General features: G+C 44.9%; 1 protein-coding gene across 1 annotated transcript in view; it reads left to right on the top strand.

The window, feature by feature from the left end:
- The first annotated feature begins 374 nt into the window (after window positions 1-374).
- Window positions 375-15,388, top strand: part of ANXA5 (annexin A5) — a 55,948-nt gene continuing 40,934 nt past the window's right edge. The window contains exon 1 of the mRNA XM_075420918.1: window positions 375-452. The gene's annotated coding sequence lies outside the window, so the exon portion shown is untranslated. The remainder of the gene's footprint in view (window positions 453-15,388) is intronic.

Below are 15,388 nucleotides of genomic sequence, written 5' to 3'. Positions count from 1 at the left end.
CCCTCGTCCGGCCGCCAGGCGCCGCCGCCACCGTCCGCCCAGCCCGCTAAACGACGGGCGCAGGGGCCTGCCTCGCCGTGGGCGGACAGCTGCCCAGAGCGGGGCGCGGGACGGGGCTGTTGCGGTAGCCGACCCGTCGCGGCTGGCGGCAGGAGGGACAGAGGCCGTGTGGGCTGGTGACGGAAGTGCCGGTCGTCGGGGAAACCGTCGGGAATTAAAAAAACAAAACGGTCGCAGACGTTCCGAGTGGTTAACGCTGTTGTAGTGCCCAGTCTCCGAGATGTGCCTGCGCCTGCAGCCCCTAGGAGGCGGCCGGGCCGGGAGCGCGAGCAAAGCAGTTAGTGCTGTGGGCAAAAACGCAACAGCAGCTTCGCATTTGTCAGAGGAATATCCCTTCCTGTTACCCACTTTGGCAGAAGAACAGCCTTTCCTGTTGTTCTGAAGCCTTGCCCGTAAGTAAAAACTCCAGGCCTTTACAAGTAGCTCTGGAACTCCATTTGAGTTGAAAGGGGAAAATCGGTTACCGGATCTTCCACCAATGTTAAGCCCCGGACACTCTGGCTTCTCTCACACAAAATTGTTGAAATACCTCAGTTCTACTGTCTTTTTAAATCTTGTTAAGACACTGAAGTTCTAGTGCAAACTAAAAAGTGAGTCATGGTTCAGAAACTTCAAGTAGTACAAGTGAGGACAAGTGCTGTCAGATTTTTTTCCATACTGGTTTTGTGTTTTCAGATTAGGATAAATGAATTCAGTGTAAAAGAATATTGATGAGATTACAAAATGGCCCTCTTGCTGTAGGGACAAAACCAAGCAAATAGTTTTCCCAAATGGCACTACATGTGAAGCAACAATAAGGAACAAAATGATCAAACACTTGAAACTTATTCTCTAGCCCCAAATACGGTAACATTTGGCATAAGGTTCTGTCTGATCACTGCTATATGGTTGATTGGGTGCTTACCTTGGAGTTTGACCGGCAGTCCTTTGGTAGAAATTCTGTCTGGTGTTGCTTTTTCTATTGTTTAAATTCAGTGATAATACTCATTAGTGAATGTTTGGGGTTAAATTCCAGCTGCTTTGCAATCACTGAAAAAAAATGCTTCCACTGGGACCAAGTTTGCTTTGTATTTGTCACCCTAATTCCTGCTGTGCTTTGGTTGGTGCAGCTTTTTACATGAAAAGTAAAGGTTAGGTACTAATGACCTGCAATCACCTAAGATTTGATAACAAGGAAATTATTTTCTGAGCGCTAATTTTAACTGCAGAGCTAATTTCTGAGTTATGCACAGTTGGGTAAAATGTTAAACAGTGTTTCTAAATCACAGAAAACAAGTATATTTTGAGTTGTTTCATTTAATATTAGCCGGCAGATATAATGTGTGAAATAAAGCTCAGGAAACACTTGAGGGAATATTTTGGCAAACATGTAAGTTGAAGAACAAAAAAGGCAAGCTTCTGAAAGAAATGGGATGTAACTATAAGCTTTGCATTTTTAATGTTTAATTTAAACTTTTTGCCTGTTATGTTGCTGTAAATCCTTTCCTGTCACACTGATAAATTTCATTTGTTGCACTGAAGTCTTTATGTTGCTTTCACAGAAACTCACTACAAATTCCAGACAATTCAGTTGCACTGAAGGGTATTTTTTTTTTGCATATTCAAGTAAACCCAGGCTAAAGCCATAAATTAACACCTTGAATACTTTTTCTTACATCTTTTGTGTGCTGTCATTTTGTATTTGTCCATATACTTATTAGGAGCCCATTTTCACCCATGTTGTAAGCAATAGTATTTGCAGGAAGCCGGATTGTGAAATATTTCTGTCATTTTATAATAGAAATAGAGATCTGAGATCTTGTTACATCTCAGTGAACACAATTATCTTGGTAAACATAGTCCTGCTATGTTGCCTTTTCAGCATCTGCTGGGATGGTTAAACTCTCCCATGAGGAACTTCAGCTGTTAGTTCAGCGCTGCAAAGTTGTTTGTGCTTTATTTAAAAAAGATACCTCATTCCTCAGAATCTGAGTCCTGCGTGTATTCAAAGGTTCTGATGTTAGTTGTTTACTGTTAGGAGCAGTATTATTTTATCTGACAAGCTCAGTTTAAGTGGCTGAATAGAAATGAACTATATTATTTCCTTGCTGCTCTTTGTTTCTAATTTCAGATTAAAGGGCCATCCAATAAACCCACGAAATCAGTGAGGTTGCAGAGGTTTCACTAGACACCTGATCTGGCAGGCAGCCAGATTGTTAGTGGTGATGACAGGCAACACGGGGAGATCCCTGTCTGAATTGCAGAATCTTGATTCGGTTTGGAACGCTGACAGTGTACAAGCAGGAGAAAATGTCTTTGTGGAACATTTTATAGGAAAGGTAGTGGGATGTAGTGCCTTACTATGCCGTTCTGTCAGCTTACAGTAAGACATAATGCACACTGAAAACATTGCCATCATTTTTTGCATTGAAAAACCAAACATTTATTGGCTAGCAGGCAAAGACTATACAGGCATAGTAAGGCTGAATTTGCAAACAGGGAAGTCTTTCTCAGCAGTTGTATCTTGCTTGAATACAATGCTGGAGACATTGATATAAGCACTTCTCTGCAATGAATAGTCCCCACCTCCGTTGTGGTAACCCACATTAAATCCAACTTACCTTACTATTTATTTCCACCTTTTCCTCTCGTTTTCTGCTGGGGGAAAAAGTACAACTCACTGGATTAATGTAATGTCGACAATCACTATCATGAATATATTAGCAATTGTTTTAAAAGGTGAGTGAGGCCATCTGATGTTTTTAGAAGAAATGAACTCTGAAGACGTGACCTTTGTTTTCACATCTCTCGTTCACAAGAATTTCATGATATTTTCTTCTTATTTGCATTGGTTTAAAGGAGTGTGGATTTACAGCCTAATTGCTTACTATCAGCTCCATTTGGAATCACTGGTATTTGTGCTCCAAGTGAGAAAGCTGGAACATTAGTAATTGTATTCAGTTCCATCATATTGGGCAAGCAATTGAATTTAAACATTTTTCAGCTTAGCTTGATTCTGATAGCTTCTACAGAAGAGGTGATGGGGTTGAATTTCACACTTAAACGGGGCGTTCTGCACCTGAGTAATACAGCAGTTCAGATACTGATCAGAGAAGGGCTTCCTTGGCTTTCACTGTGTTATTTAGTCAGCATTTTGCTTATCTTGGTAATGATAAAGTAATCCATTTTACTAGTTTCACATTCACCAGCATGGCTTTGTTATGTTTTCATTGGCAGACTTTGCAAGAGAATGGTAATACTTAAAATCACTCTGATACTCTTAAAAAATGTTTGTATTGCCTACCCCTTGAGAAAGAGAATTGAAATCTGGCAATAGATGTGTTACTCAACAAATTATTCATATGGGTTAAAATGTACTGATCTTGCAAGCTGTATAGACAGTGGAATTTTTACTCTAAGTGGTTGCTTGATGGAGCAGTCAAAATGAAAACTCGTTTTGTGGAACAAGGCATGAAACATTTTTTCATGAAACTTCAGTTACTATCAACAACCTAGGAAGGGTTTGTATTGTTTGTAGGAGCCTTCTAACTGTGTTACTCTCCATCAATTACAAAAATTTCAGCTTGGGCATATGCTGGGATTTGTGCTTGGGGCGCCAGTGGCAAAAATTCCTGTCCCAGCTCTCCCAGTGAACTGTCATGTGCCTTGATCGGTCGGGCTGGTGGCAATGTGCCTTTTGGCATCGCTCCTCTTGACAGAAGTAAGCGACTGAGTGTTTGGGCTGCTGAGGAGTTGCAGTCTGGTTGCTTAGCAAATCACAACAACAGCTTCTTTGCAAAAGAAGTTTTATAACAGCTTATAACTCTGTTTGAAATAGTATTTTCAAAGGAGTCACATTTTTGACACCAAACCTGAATGTTCAACTGTGTTCTCAGTCATTTGCATCAGGTTTTCTTGCAATAATACGTCAGAGGCATTTCCAGAAGTGCTAATTATACCTATATTGCTGGGGAGGCAGGTATGGTGGATTTTTGCAGCTGGTGCTGGTGCTGTTCCAGATTAGTACACAGAGAAGTTGATGGTGAATTTCAGGAGGAGATGGATGCGATTCCAGGGGAACCAAGTTTTGTGGGGGGGGCTGGAAATCAGCTATCTCCTTTGATTCGTGCCATCTTCTTTGCACAAAGTCTGCTTTACAGATTTTGTGCATGCACATGTGCTAGGAAGGGTAAAGAATTTCATGCACAAATTAAGGAGGCATAAAATCACAGCATGGAAAAAAAGGTCAATATAACAGGTTAATAGAAGTTGAGCAATTACTACATTCCGGTACGGTGAAAGGCAGAGTTACAATTGTAATCAAGTAATAGAAATACGCTGGGTGTTTGAAACCAGAAAGAAAAGGAATGAGTGTTTTACACTGCAGAGTGAATAAATGAGTGAATAAATCACAGGCACTTAGGCTAAAGCAGGAGTTGTCAGGAAGAAGAGCCTAATGATCTATTGTGCCCATATAGAAGCGTTTCTTCATCTGAGATGAATGCTCTGTAGGCTGAAATGCTTGAATTGGATTATCTTACCGAACTGAGCCATGAGGGAAAATCATATTTGAGGACTGAAGAAAAAAACAAACTGCATCAGTATTTCAGCATCTTGATGGCAAGCTTCCAGAAACCACGTTTTATGGCCTAATAAAAATAAATAAAAACTTGATCTTCTCTTTTCATGGTAGCCTTAACTGTAACGTGCCTTTGCTGGTTAGCTGCAAGTCCTGCTCGCCAGTGCCTCCAGTATACACATTTACACACATATGTGCAACATGATATATGCAGTAGTTCAGCTTACAAGATTATTTGGGAAGAAAGGCTCTGCATAGATGCAATAATATAATTTATAATTTGTTGTTATGCAAGCCTGTGAGGATTTGAAACAGATACAGTTACACGCAGATGGGAGGATAGGTGATCACTGCAAGCAATGCAGCTGGCAGAAACAAAGCATGAACAGTACAGCTTGCGTACCAGCTTGATGCAGCGAGGTGTGGGGTATTCTGGCCCTGAGCCAGAGGAGCACTTAAACAAGCTCTGTATCTGAAGCAGAGCCGTAAGCACGTTTGTCCCTTACTTATTAGAAGGAAGGTGTCACAGCTTGCACGGCTGATTTTTAGGAAAGTAGTTGCCTAATATGTATGCTACAGTAATTTTACTCCAAAAAAGGGACCCAGAACTGTCAGCAAATCATCCAAATCATAGAAATCATAGAATCATAGGAAGTTTTGGGTCGGAAGGGACCCCTAGAGGTCATCTAGTCCAACCCCCCCGCAGCGAGCAGAGACACTGCTAACTAGATTAGGTTGCTCAGAGCCCTGTCCAACCTGGTCTTGAGTGTTTCCAGGGATGGGGCCTCCACTGCCTCTCTGGGCAACCCGTTCCAGTGTTTCACCACTCTCATTGTAAAAAATTTATTCCTTATATCCAGCCTAAACCTACCCTGTTTTAGTTTAAAACCATTACCCCTCGTCCTGTCACTGCTGTCTCTACTAAAAAGATTGTCCCCATCTTTCCTATAGGCTCCCTTTAAGTACTGAAAGGCTGCAATCAGGTCTCCCCGCAGCCTTCTCTTCTCTAGGCTGAACAAGCCCAGCTCTCTCAGCCTGTCCTCATAGGAGAGGTGCTCCAGCCCTCGGATCATTTTTGTAGCCCTCCTTTGGACCCGCTCCAACAGTTCCATGTCCTTCTTGTGCTGAGGGCTCCAGAGCTGAACGCAGTACTCCAGGTGAGGTCTCACCAGAGCAGAGTAGAGGGGCAGAATCACCTCTCTCGACCTGCTGGCCACGCTTCTCTTGATGCAGCCCAGGACACGGTTGGCCCTCTGGGCTGCCAGTGCACATTGCCGGCTCATGTCCAGCCTTTCGTCTATCAGTACCCCCAAGTCCCTCTCAGCAGGGCTGCTCTGGATCCTTTCATCCCCCAGCCTGTATTGATACTGGGGATTACCCTGACCCAGGTGTAGGACCTTGCACTTGGCCTTGTTGAACCTCATGAGGTTCACACAGGCCCACCTCTCCAGCTTGTCCAGGTCCCTCTGGATGGCATCCCATCCTTCTGGTGTATCAACCGTACCACTCAGCTTGGTGTCATCTGCAAACTTGCTGAGGGTACACTTATATATATATATATATATAATACCAGCTTAAAGCAAGTTGGTAATAACTTCTGCTTCATCTGCTTGATGGATGTTTGGTCATCTTTCATAGGCTAGATTTCTGAATAAACTCCAAAAATATTCTTGCTGTTTCCAACCATACTTAGCCTTCACATAATCTCCTGGGTTTTATTATTCTTGTGAAAGAAGTTTTTTTCACCAAAGACTCACACCAAAAGTTCTGATCCTGTAGCCAGTGCTGCATTCAGCACTTCCCAGCTCCCAGCAATCCTTTTGGGAAAGTGGGAAGTATTTGCGAGGCTGGATTCTAGATAAGCAACAAAGTTTTGGGGAAAGAAATTACACCCCTTCTTTTTTTGCTGCTGCTGCCTGTTTCGCTCTGTAGTCTTCCGAAGAGCTACTGAAATGACCGAAGTGCTGTCCTGCCACCATGTGAGAGCAATCTGCGGCTTTGAATCTCAGCACAATAGCTAAATACCAAGAGGTCTACTGTCTCCACATCCTGCGATTTCTCTGTCTCCACACAAACTGCGTTCATGATTTTTATTGATTCAAGTGAAAACAGTTGCTGAGTTAAGTGTCATGTTAAGCCAAAATTGTTACAGCTAGAGTTGAAGGCTCTGAACATACAAAATCAATGTCTGGATTAAGATTTTAGGGGTGTTTAAGATTTTCAGACCTTTTAGAAGCATCTTCAAATTCTCTTAAAAAGTAGCATATGTTCATGTTCAAGTAGACACTGTAGTTTTTTTTCACATAGAGTAGGCAAAAATAATTCAAAATTGTAAACAAAAAGCGCTTGGTAAACTGGTTAAATACTGCCTTGATACAAGAACTCAGGAGTGTTAAAAAGAAGTGAATATAATTTTGAGACTTTTTTTTTTTCTACTGGAAAAGAAGACAGAAAATATTTGCTGATACCACATACGTGTGATCTCATCCCACATATTGATACTCCTACAACGCAGAGGAAATCCAGACTACTGAAAAGCTCATATGTCACATCTGATCCATGAGAGATGGTAGCACATTTAATAAAATTAAGGGATAATTGTGTTTTTTGAAACCTGGATTTGAATTTGAATAATTCAGTTGAGTGTTGAGCCATCCTTCTCACAGTCCACAGTTCTGTTAGTCTCGAATGCCAGATCACGCTGCTGCTGGTGTATTGGTGGAAGAAGTATCTACAGAGCTCGGATTAATGTGATCTGGATTTCTGCTGCCTATGAATTGAATCTGCCCAGCTTTGCAGCTCTGACAAACCGTTATCATCCCCATTCCCATATTCTCCACAGTGCCACGGTGACTCAGAGTGATAACCAGATGAATATGTATGTTTGGTTACAAACGTGTGAGGAAAATCTGACTGCATGCGCAGCATTGCCAGCTGTAACCATGTTAGAACAGCGTGTCTGGATGCAATTACAGGAAGGGTGCTATCAGCCCCAGGATAAGGGGGATAAATAATAAATGATCAACTTAAACCATTAAATCAGAACATCTCTTTTCAATTATTTCTCCTACTTATTCAGCTTCTAAGTATCTGTTACAAACCAGAAATTAATCTGGACCACCGTGTTACTTGAAATGCTGAAAGTCATAACCTTTTCCAGGAAAGTCTTTTTGTTGTTCTATATGGACAACCTCTTTTGAGACCAATAAATCTTGGTACTAAAATGTTTATTTTAAATCAGGAGCTACATTTTAGAAAATTTATGCATATGCCTCTTCTATGTAATTCTGTTGCCATTGTTCTGTAGAGCCTGACTGCTTCTATAGGTGAGGAGTGAGGATTGGGGAGGAATTCTAGAATATGCTTATTTTGGTTGCGTGTTATACTTTCCTGCTCAGACTATAAGAAACAGCCTGCATTACTGAGTTGTAGGATGAAGCAAAACATTTTATTAGTAGAAGAAGATGAACTATTTCTCTTCCGTACAGCTTTAAGAACTTTCAGATGCAATCCCCAAAACAATGTATCTTTTTGTTGATTGAGCTGATTTTAAATACAATTTCACATTTACAGTTGTATCTCAAAATGGAGTCATCATTAAAGTTTAAAAGCATGGTTTAGCAGTACCCGCTGTTGTGTACAACAGCCACTCACAAGGCATCGCATCAGCAGTGTCTCTTGCGCAAAAGCAGGCTGTCTCTTACAGGGCTGCTGACCAGTATTCTGTGCGTATCAAATGCAAGCGTTAATCTCGCCATATTTCCCAAAGATCCTAATTCTTAATTCCTTGCAAAGAAACACTGATAAGAAAGCCATGTTTTGAGTAGTTCAATTCCTCACCAATAATACAAGCGAAATGGGAAAGTGGTAATTATTGTGCCTGAGAAAGCACAGAGCCGGGATGTGTGAGCCCTGGAGGATGATGGATGCTGGCCTTTCCTTTTTCCACCAGATAATGTATTCTACAGTATTGATGAAGATGTCAGAATGAATTTTTGCTACTTGAAGGAGAGATGAATGATCATTTTCCCAAATTGCTTAAAATTGTGTAAGTATTATTATGAAGGTAGTATTCTACAAGTCCAATAAGGATAGAAGATTCAGTGTAAAATGGTAACTCAATATGTAGTTATCTCCTTAGCTTAAACTTGCCGTGATGCCATACTTACGTGAGAATTTGGGAGGCTTTGCAACGTAGAATTTGTGCATTTTTTTAGATGTATTTCTTCAGGAAATAACCCACTTTGTATGGCCCTGACAAAATTCGCGATATATGCAGCAGTGCTTGTGTTCACTCTGAAATTTGAGTTCCGACGCTTATAAAACTGTGGAGGCACTGGGGATCTGACTTGAGCCGAGATGAATCGTGTGGGCAAGCGGACAGATGGTACCCAGAAAGTGTGGGTGGGGTTTTCCCTGAGGACAGCAGCCAGCTGGCATCCCTCCACCCCCTCCGCCTCATCTGCTCTCCTGCAGCCTCAGCGCACTCGTGGTCTTTGTGGAGCAGGGACAAGCAGAGGGAGATCAGATGCGATAGTTTGGGAGTGTGAAATATGTCTGATTTTTTTTCCGATTGGTGCCGCTGTCCAGAGGTGCCCAGTGATCCGCCGCGGGCATCGCGCTCCTCGGTAACCTGTCTGTTCAGTCTGCAGGCTGAGGCACTGAGCGGAGCATTTCCAACAGCCGGTGCAGGAGCCACCGGGTCATGCTGGGCCTAACCAGGTGGGTCCCTCGGCTCTGCGGGCGGTGGCCCTGTTCCCTGACCGACAGCCAGATGTTAGAGATGCAGTATTGACAAAGGCCATCTGGTATTTTTAAAGTATGTTTTTTAATCACCTCCAAAGCAAAAGTCGTGGTGGGTCCATCACAATTATTTCGCTCACCAAAATCCGAGTCAAGTGGCAAAAAATCTGAGTAACTTTTCTATTCCCGTGGCAACACCTGAGAAGTGTTTTCGCTCCCGGGCGAGGGGAAGGTTCTCAGACGTCTTTGAGGAGAGGCGTTTCCTGACACCGACAAAGTTCGGGGCTGGTGGGCCTGTGCTGGTGGACGTGTGTGAAACGCAGGACCTGAGCCCGAGCGGCACGGCCAGCGCGCCCCAGCTGCGACCACGGGTGCTGAAGTCGCGGGCGCCGGGCGGCCCCGGTGCCCTCCCGCTGCCCCGTGCTGCCCGGCCCTCCGCCCGCCGGCCGCCCTGCCGCAGGGGAGGAGGCTCCGGGCGGCACCGGGAGCGGAGCCGCGCCGAGCCGGGCGGCGGGCGGCATGGAGCGGGAGCTCAACCTGCTCCTCTACCTGGCGCTCTTCCTGCTGCTGCTGCTGCTGCTGCTGCTGCTGCTCTGCCTGCTGCTCCGGCAGCTGCGGGGCTCGCCCGGCGGCGCCCCCGGCGCCCCCCCGCGCCGCCGCCCGCCGCCGCGGCAGCCCTGGGCCGCCTGCCCGGAGCTGTGAGCCGCCGCCGCCCCGGGCCGCCCCGCAGGTGAGTCCGCCGCTGCTCCGGGCGGCCCGGGGCGGGGAGGGACCGCGGCCGCCGCCGCTTCGCCGCGTCCCCCGGGAAGGCACCGGCCGGGCGCGCTGCGTGGCTCCCGCTCCGCCCGCTGCCCCCGCCGGAGCGCTGCCCCGACCGCCCCCGGCCCCCGCTCGCTCTGGAGCGGCTGCGGCTGCCGCGCAAAACTGAGGGGAAACCTGCAGGCGAGCTCGCCCGGCAGCTTTTACTCTGTGGCAAAGTATTGCCGAACTCCCCTCGGCCCTCTGCGGAAGAGACAGTGTTGGCTTTACTCTGGCGTACGAAGATCTGAATTTCACCCAGTCAGGGCATTTTTAAGTTTAGCGTTTTCCAGTGCAGAAGATGACACCTTTTTAAATGACTTTTTTTTTTTTACTTTAACCACGTCTAACCCAGTTTTCCTCCAGGGGTTATTCTCTCATATGGCTAAAACACTAAGCAGGCTTCACTCCCTGTAGGTGGGGACAGACCTGGCAACATCCCACGGCTGACTGCTCCCCATCCCTGATGTCCCCACGGACCACTTCAGCCCCAGCACAGCACTGTCCGGGGCTGGTGTCCGCGCAGAGCAGCCAGGCAGCCCTGGGCCATGGTGCACCTTTCTGCCGGCTGCCTTTACCCTGTGCTGGGCATCGGGGGCATGGAGGAAGCAACTTTGCTGCTGCGCCTGTACGAAACTCATGTTTGAGGCAGACCTTTCATTGCCCTCTCACAGCATTGTTTTTGATCACTCTGTTGTACCATAGTGGCTTTCAGAGAAGACCTCAAGCAAGTGTGAGTTGCGTGGTTGTGTATCACCATTCGTCCTGACACAAGTTTTGATCCAGTCGTTGATTTACAAGATCCTCTCACCATTCCCGCATTCATTAGTACAAAAATCTATGAGAGGAGGATTTAGGAATGACTTGGAATGGCTGGAATGGCACGTAGATTCCTGCTGGGTCTGTGAGGCAAAGGGAAATTGATTGGTAACGCACTACGTTAGGCTTGAGGTTACTGAGCCATCGGAGTGCCAGCTGGCAGACACCAAAGTGAACCACCTTGCACTTACACAGGGCGAGAAGGTAACGCTCTGCAGTGGGTTTCTGCACCGTGGCAAAGGGTGGACACAGATTTGTCCTTACAGAAAGGACATGTGGAGAAGTTAAGGGTAGGTGCTAACAGCTGTGCAGTAAGCTTGGCAAAAGGAACATATTTTAGAAGTACTATAGAGCTGGCGTTCTTGTTTGAATACCTGGGGTTTAGGGTGAGGGTTTTGTTTATGTCACATGAGATGGCAGTTGTTGGGGGTGGTCTGGCTGTGTAAGAGCAGGCAGCCGGGTCCCCAGCACTGCTGTGGGGTGTATTTTACAGGGCAGAATGCTGCCAATTCAGACAAGCGCCTCTCGGTACAGTCTGCCTTAATCACGCCTAGTGTGCCTTTCTCTGTTGCAAGGCAGCGTTGCTGTGAGGACAAGGCCAGTTAGAGGCCGCAGTGCCCATATGATATTCCGGCTCCTCAGCCCTTGCTGCAGTGAATCTGAGCCCTCTTCTGCTTCTGCTTACTGCTGGGTGACTTGGCCTGGGGGAAAGAACCTGTTGAGAGTGCAGGGGTAACGTTAAAAGCAAGTGGGAGAGGCCCTCCCCCAGAGGGTGTTGGCATTGCTCTGGCTCTTCTGCCATATGGCTGGCACTGGCTTTTCACTGCAAGCTTCTGAGATTGTTGCACACTCTGTGCTTTATGTCAGTCATTTGCATCATTATGGACCTTGTCCTCTCCTGTACGGGCTGTCCCAACATGCAGTCCTGCTTGCCAGGGACTTTGCGAGTCATAGGACATTTTACCGGGGCTAGGAGTACGGGAGGGTTGGAGCTGATGCCATCCTGCCTCACACACCTCAGGCCACAAGGATTTGCTGTCTGTAGCCAGCTGTTAGGAGCTGGTGAAGTCAGGACTGTGGCTTCCACTGCCCATGGTGGCCCTTCCATGGTTCTTGCATCCTCAGGCCGTAACTGGGCCATGCAGGCAGGAGCGGCAGCGCTCCCCCATGCCCAGTGTGCTCCTCAACCTGGAGGTTTTCAGCACACAGGGCGACAAGGAAAAATTCAGCTTGGTTGAAGGAAACTGCCTGTATCTGTCAAATTCCCACAGAATGGGTGCACGGGCAAGGGCCAGAGCCTCAATTCTCTCTAGTCCTGCCGTGCCTTCTCCTAGTGCCTGGTGGCCCAATTGCCCTTCTGCACTCTTGGGTGGGCTTTTTCAAAGCCGTGGGAAAATGGTGAGAAAACAGTACTGTGTAGCTTTTCCTGCCTGTGACCAGTCAACCTTGTATCTATATGGTTTTCTTGTTCTTCCTCCATGAAAACAGTGGAAATGGCTTTGGCCTCACACCAGTGATTAGAAAGAAGAGTGGGTAATAGTTTTGCTCATTTAATATAAGTAGCCATAAAACTGTAAAGCATATTCTGCCTGAGCACAAAGAGATTACCTTTCTACCCAGCTGACTTTGCAGATAAGTGGCCCTAAAGTATTTCAAATCATGCGAATGGTTGGGGCACTTATAATAACTTGATTTGCAGAAGCACTTCATACTTACTGCGTTGCATGGAACTGAGATAATCTGATTTTTGTAATGGGTCTTCACAAGTGTGACTGACAGGGCACAGGCTGAGTTGTCTTTATCTGGAAAATGGAAACTAATAGATGATTCTTCTCTGACATATACGCATTTTACACCAACATAGGGCAATAGAAAAGTTTGGGGAGGCATTACTCAGTTAAACAGCTGGATGTCAGAGGATTCTCAGCTCTTTGCTTTGTCTTGTTTTGGTACTAGGACTGCATCTCAAATGTACTAATTTCACAAATACTTGCAGTGTATGAATAAATACCTCAAACTTCCCATGCGAGTAAGATGAGAGCTCCTCGTAAGTGATCTCCGTATTTCAATGCTGTCACTCGCAGCACAATTTGGAAGGACAAGCAGGGGAGTTGTTTGGCATCACATACACAAGTGGCATCAAACATCTGCACCATTCAAATGAATTTCTATTTCTTGATACGGATTTTAGGGCACAGCTGTGGAGGCAGCACCTTCCTTTCTGGTGGTATGGTCACAGGGCAGAAAGGTGAGTGGCGATGGAGCTCTTCTGTGCGGATGTTGTATCTGATTATTTTTCCAAATGAAGACTGATGCTGCCGATAGCCTCTTGTCCATTTGCTCAGAGAGGAGGGCAGGCCACCTCTTGCACAAAGAGTGCCTGTCCCACTGTCCACAGCTCTTCTGGGAACTTCCTAAATTCCTGGTGTCCGACTTCGAAAGACGTGCATTGTTTTGTTTAATCATTGAGGAGAATCAGAAGCAAGCCAAAGATTAGCCAGATGAATCATTTTGGGAAGACGTAAACAAATAAGCTGCAAGGTAAGAGAAAGACAAGATATGATCATTAGTAGTAAATTAATCTTGAGTTTGCAAACCAACAAAAGTGTCCGGTGTGTTGCTGAACTGTATAGGTATCCTGTCCTAGGAGGGGGGCATGTCTCCCCTCTGTTCAGCCCTAATGTGCCAGGCACTGTCAGGACACTTCATTACTAGGCTGTTGTTGACAACCAGAGGGAATTCAGATGAGAGCAAAGAAAAGCCTTTGGGGAATTAAGAAGGAAAGAATAAAATAGTTAAATAGGTATGCTTTTGTTAGCTGGCAGCTATAGGGGAACACCATCACATGCAGATACTCGAAAGATACAAACACGGAGGAAGAAGATGACTTAGCATGACCTGTAACTAGGCACAATGACACAGAGTACAGGTAGGGACTAGTAAAACTAATAGCAGGAGAAAGTACTTGATGATAAGGTGTGTTGTCAAGAAATAATCTTCCAAGAAAAACACACAAAGCTCAATGTTTGTATATTGAAAAGTAGGCAGTGCACAAGAGGGAATAAAGCTGTGCTTTTATGAAGAGGCACCAACTATGTAATCACCTCTTTTCCCATCTCTGGATTAAAAGACACAAAGGCTCAGGGGACCAAAATAATTTCTGGTGAAGCCTGAAGAATTATGCCAGAAATGTCCTACTTTGGGCATTTGCAAATACTCTAAAATAAATACAAGCATCTGTTTCTTTTTCTGATGGTTAATCTGGTATGAGTATTTTCTCTACTCACAGCCACAGCTGCACAAGACCTGCTTAGTAGCTTTAATTTCTTGGCATTCCCAGGAAACCCTTTATTCTTTTGCTTCCCTTCAAATGTTGTTGCATCTCTCAAATTATACTTTGAAAATCTGCCTCTATGGAGGACTATTGAAACTTTGACAGTTATTTAAGACTTGTTTTGAGGTGCCTTGGTGGGACTTCAGCCAAAGAGGTTTTCTGTGTTCAGGCGTGCTGGCACATCTGAGTTGAGCCACCTGCTCCTGTGACTTGTGTCACGCTCGGAAGACTTGGTGCTGGTTTGAGAGTCCCGGCTCCTGAACTTGAGTGGGTGGATACAAATCTGTTTCCATTTTCAGAAAGCTCTCTAGATCCCATGGTGCAAAGAAGAAGTTTGAAAGGGAAGAAGGTCGTCAGACAAGGCCTTACAGTTGCATATTACTCCTGCAGAAAAGACCTGATCCTTTTTTTTTCAGAAAGCTGGCAAGGACTCTGAACGCACAAAGCTTTCAATACAGAATATGATGGTCCATCTGATTTGGGCTTACAGAAGAAAATATTTTTTTGTTAGACTGATATTTTAGCTTCCCTCATGGTAGTGACTGAAAGTTTTACAAAATGGGGAATAAGTTACTTGACATAGTTACAAAAAATTGAAGTATGATTCAGTTCTGTGAGAGACCTAGACAATTATTGGAGGAATTGTTTAAGGAAAGACTCACAAGTCCAAAGGTTATATATTTTCAGTGTGACTTTTAGTGAAATTCTGCAGCATATGCTTCAGGTGACTTCTCTTTGAAAATGCGTGTACTTTATTTTTGATTTCAGAAAAATAAACTTCTTCAGAACAGAGCATGTCAATGACAATGGTCTTAAAATGATATTCCACTTTTTCTGAATTTTTTTTTAATAATCCAGGATAAAACATATGCCCTTGTTCTGCTTAATTTATCATTTCTGTCTTTATATGTGTTTTTAGAAATTTATTTTGTACTCTTTTTCTGAACCTGTCTTGACAGAAGCAGGACTCTGCAAAAAGGCTTAAAAGACTGAGTCCCTGCTTGCTGAAGATACCAGATGATAGAGAAAAACAAATTACTTTTAATTCCAGTCCTTGTGCACAAGGCTTTACTTAA

Source organism: Opisthocomus hoazin, chromosome 5 (assembly GCF_030867145.1).
Source record: "Opisthocomus hoazin isolate bOpiHoa1 chromosome 5, bOpiHoa1.hap1, whole genome shotgun sequence".
In the NCBI taxonomy this organism is placed as follows: Eukaryota; Metazoa; Chordata; class Aves; order Opisthocomiformes; family Opisthocomidae; genus Opisthocomus; species Opisthocomus hoazin.
The sequence above is the reverse complement of the archived record's forward strand: the minus strand, read 5'-3'. Positions and strand labels throughout refer to the sequence as shown.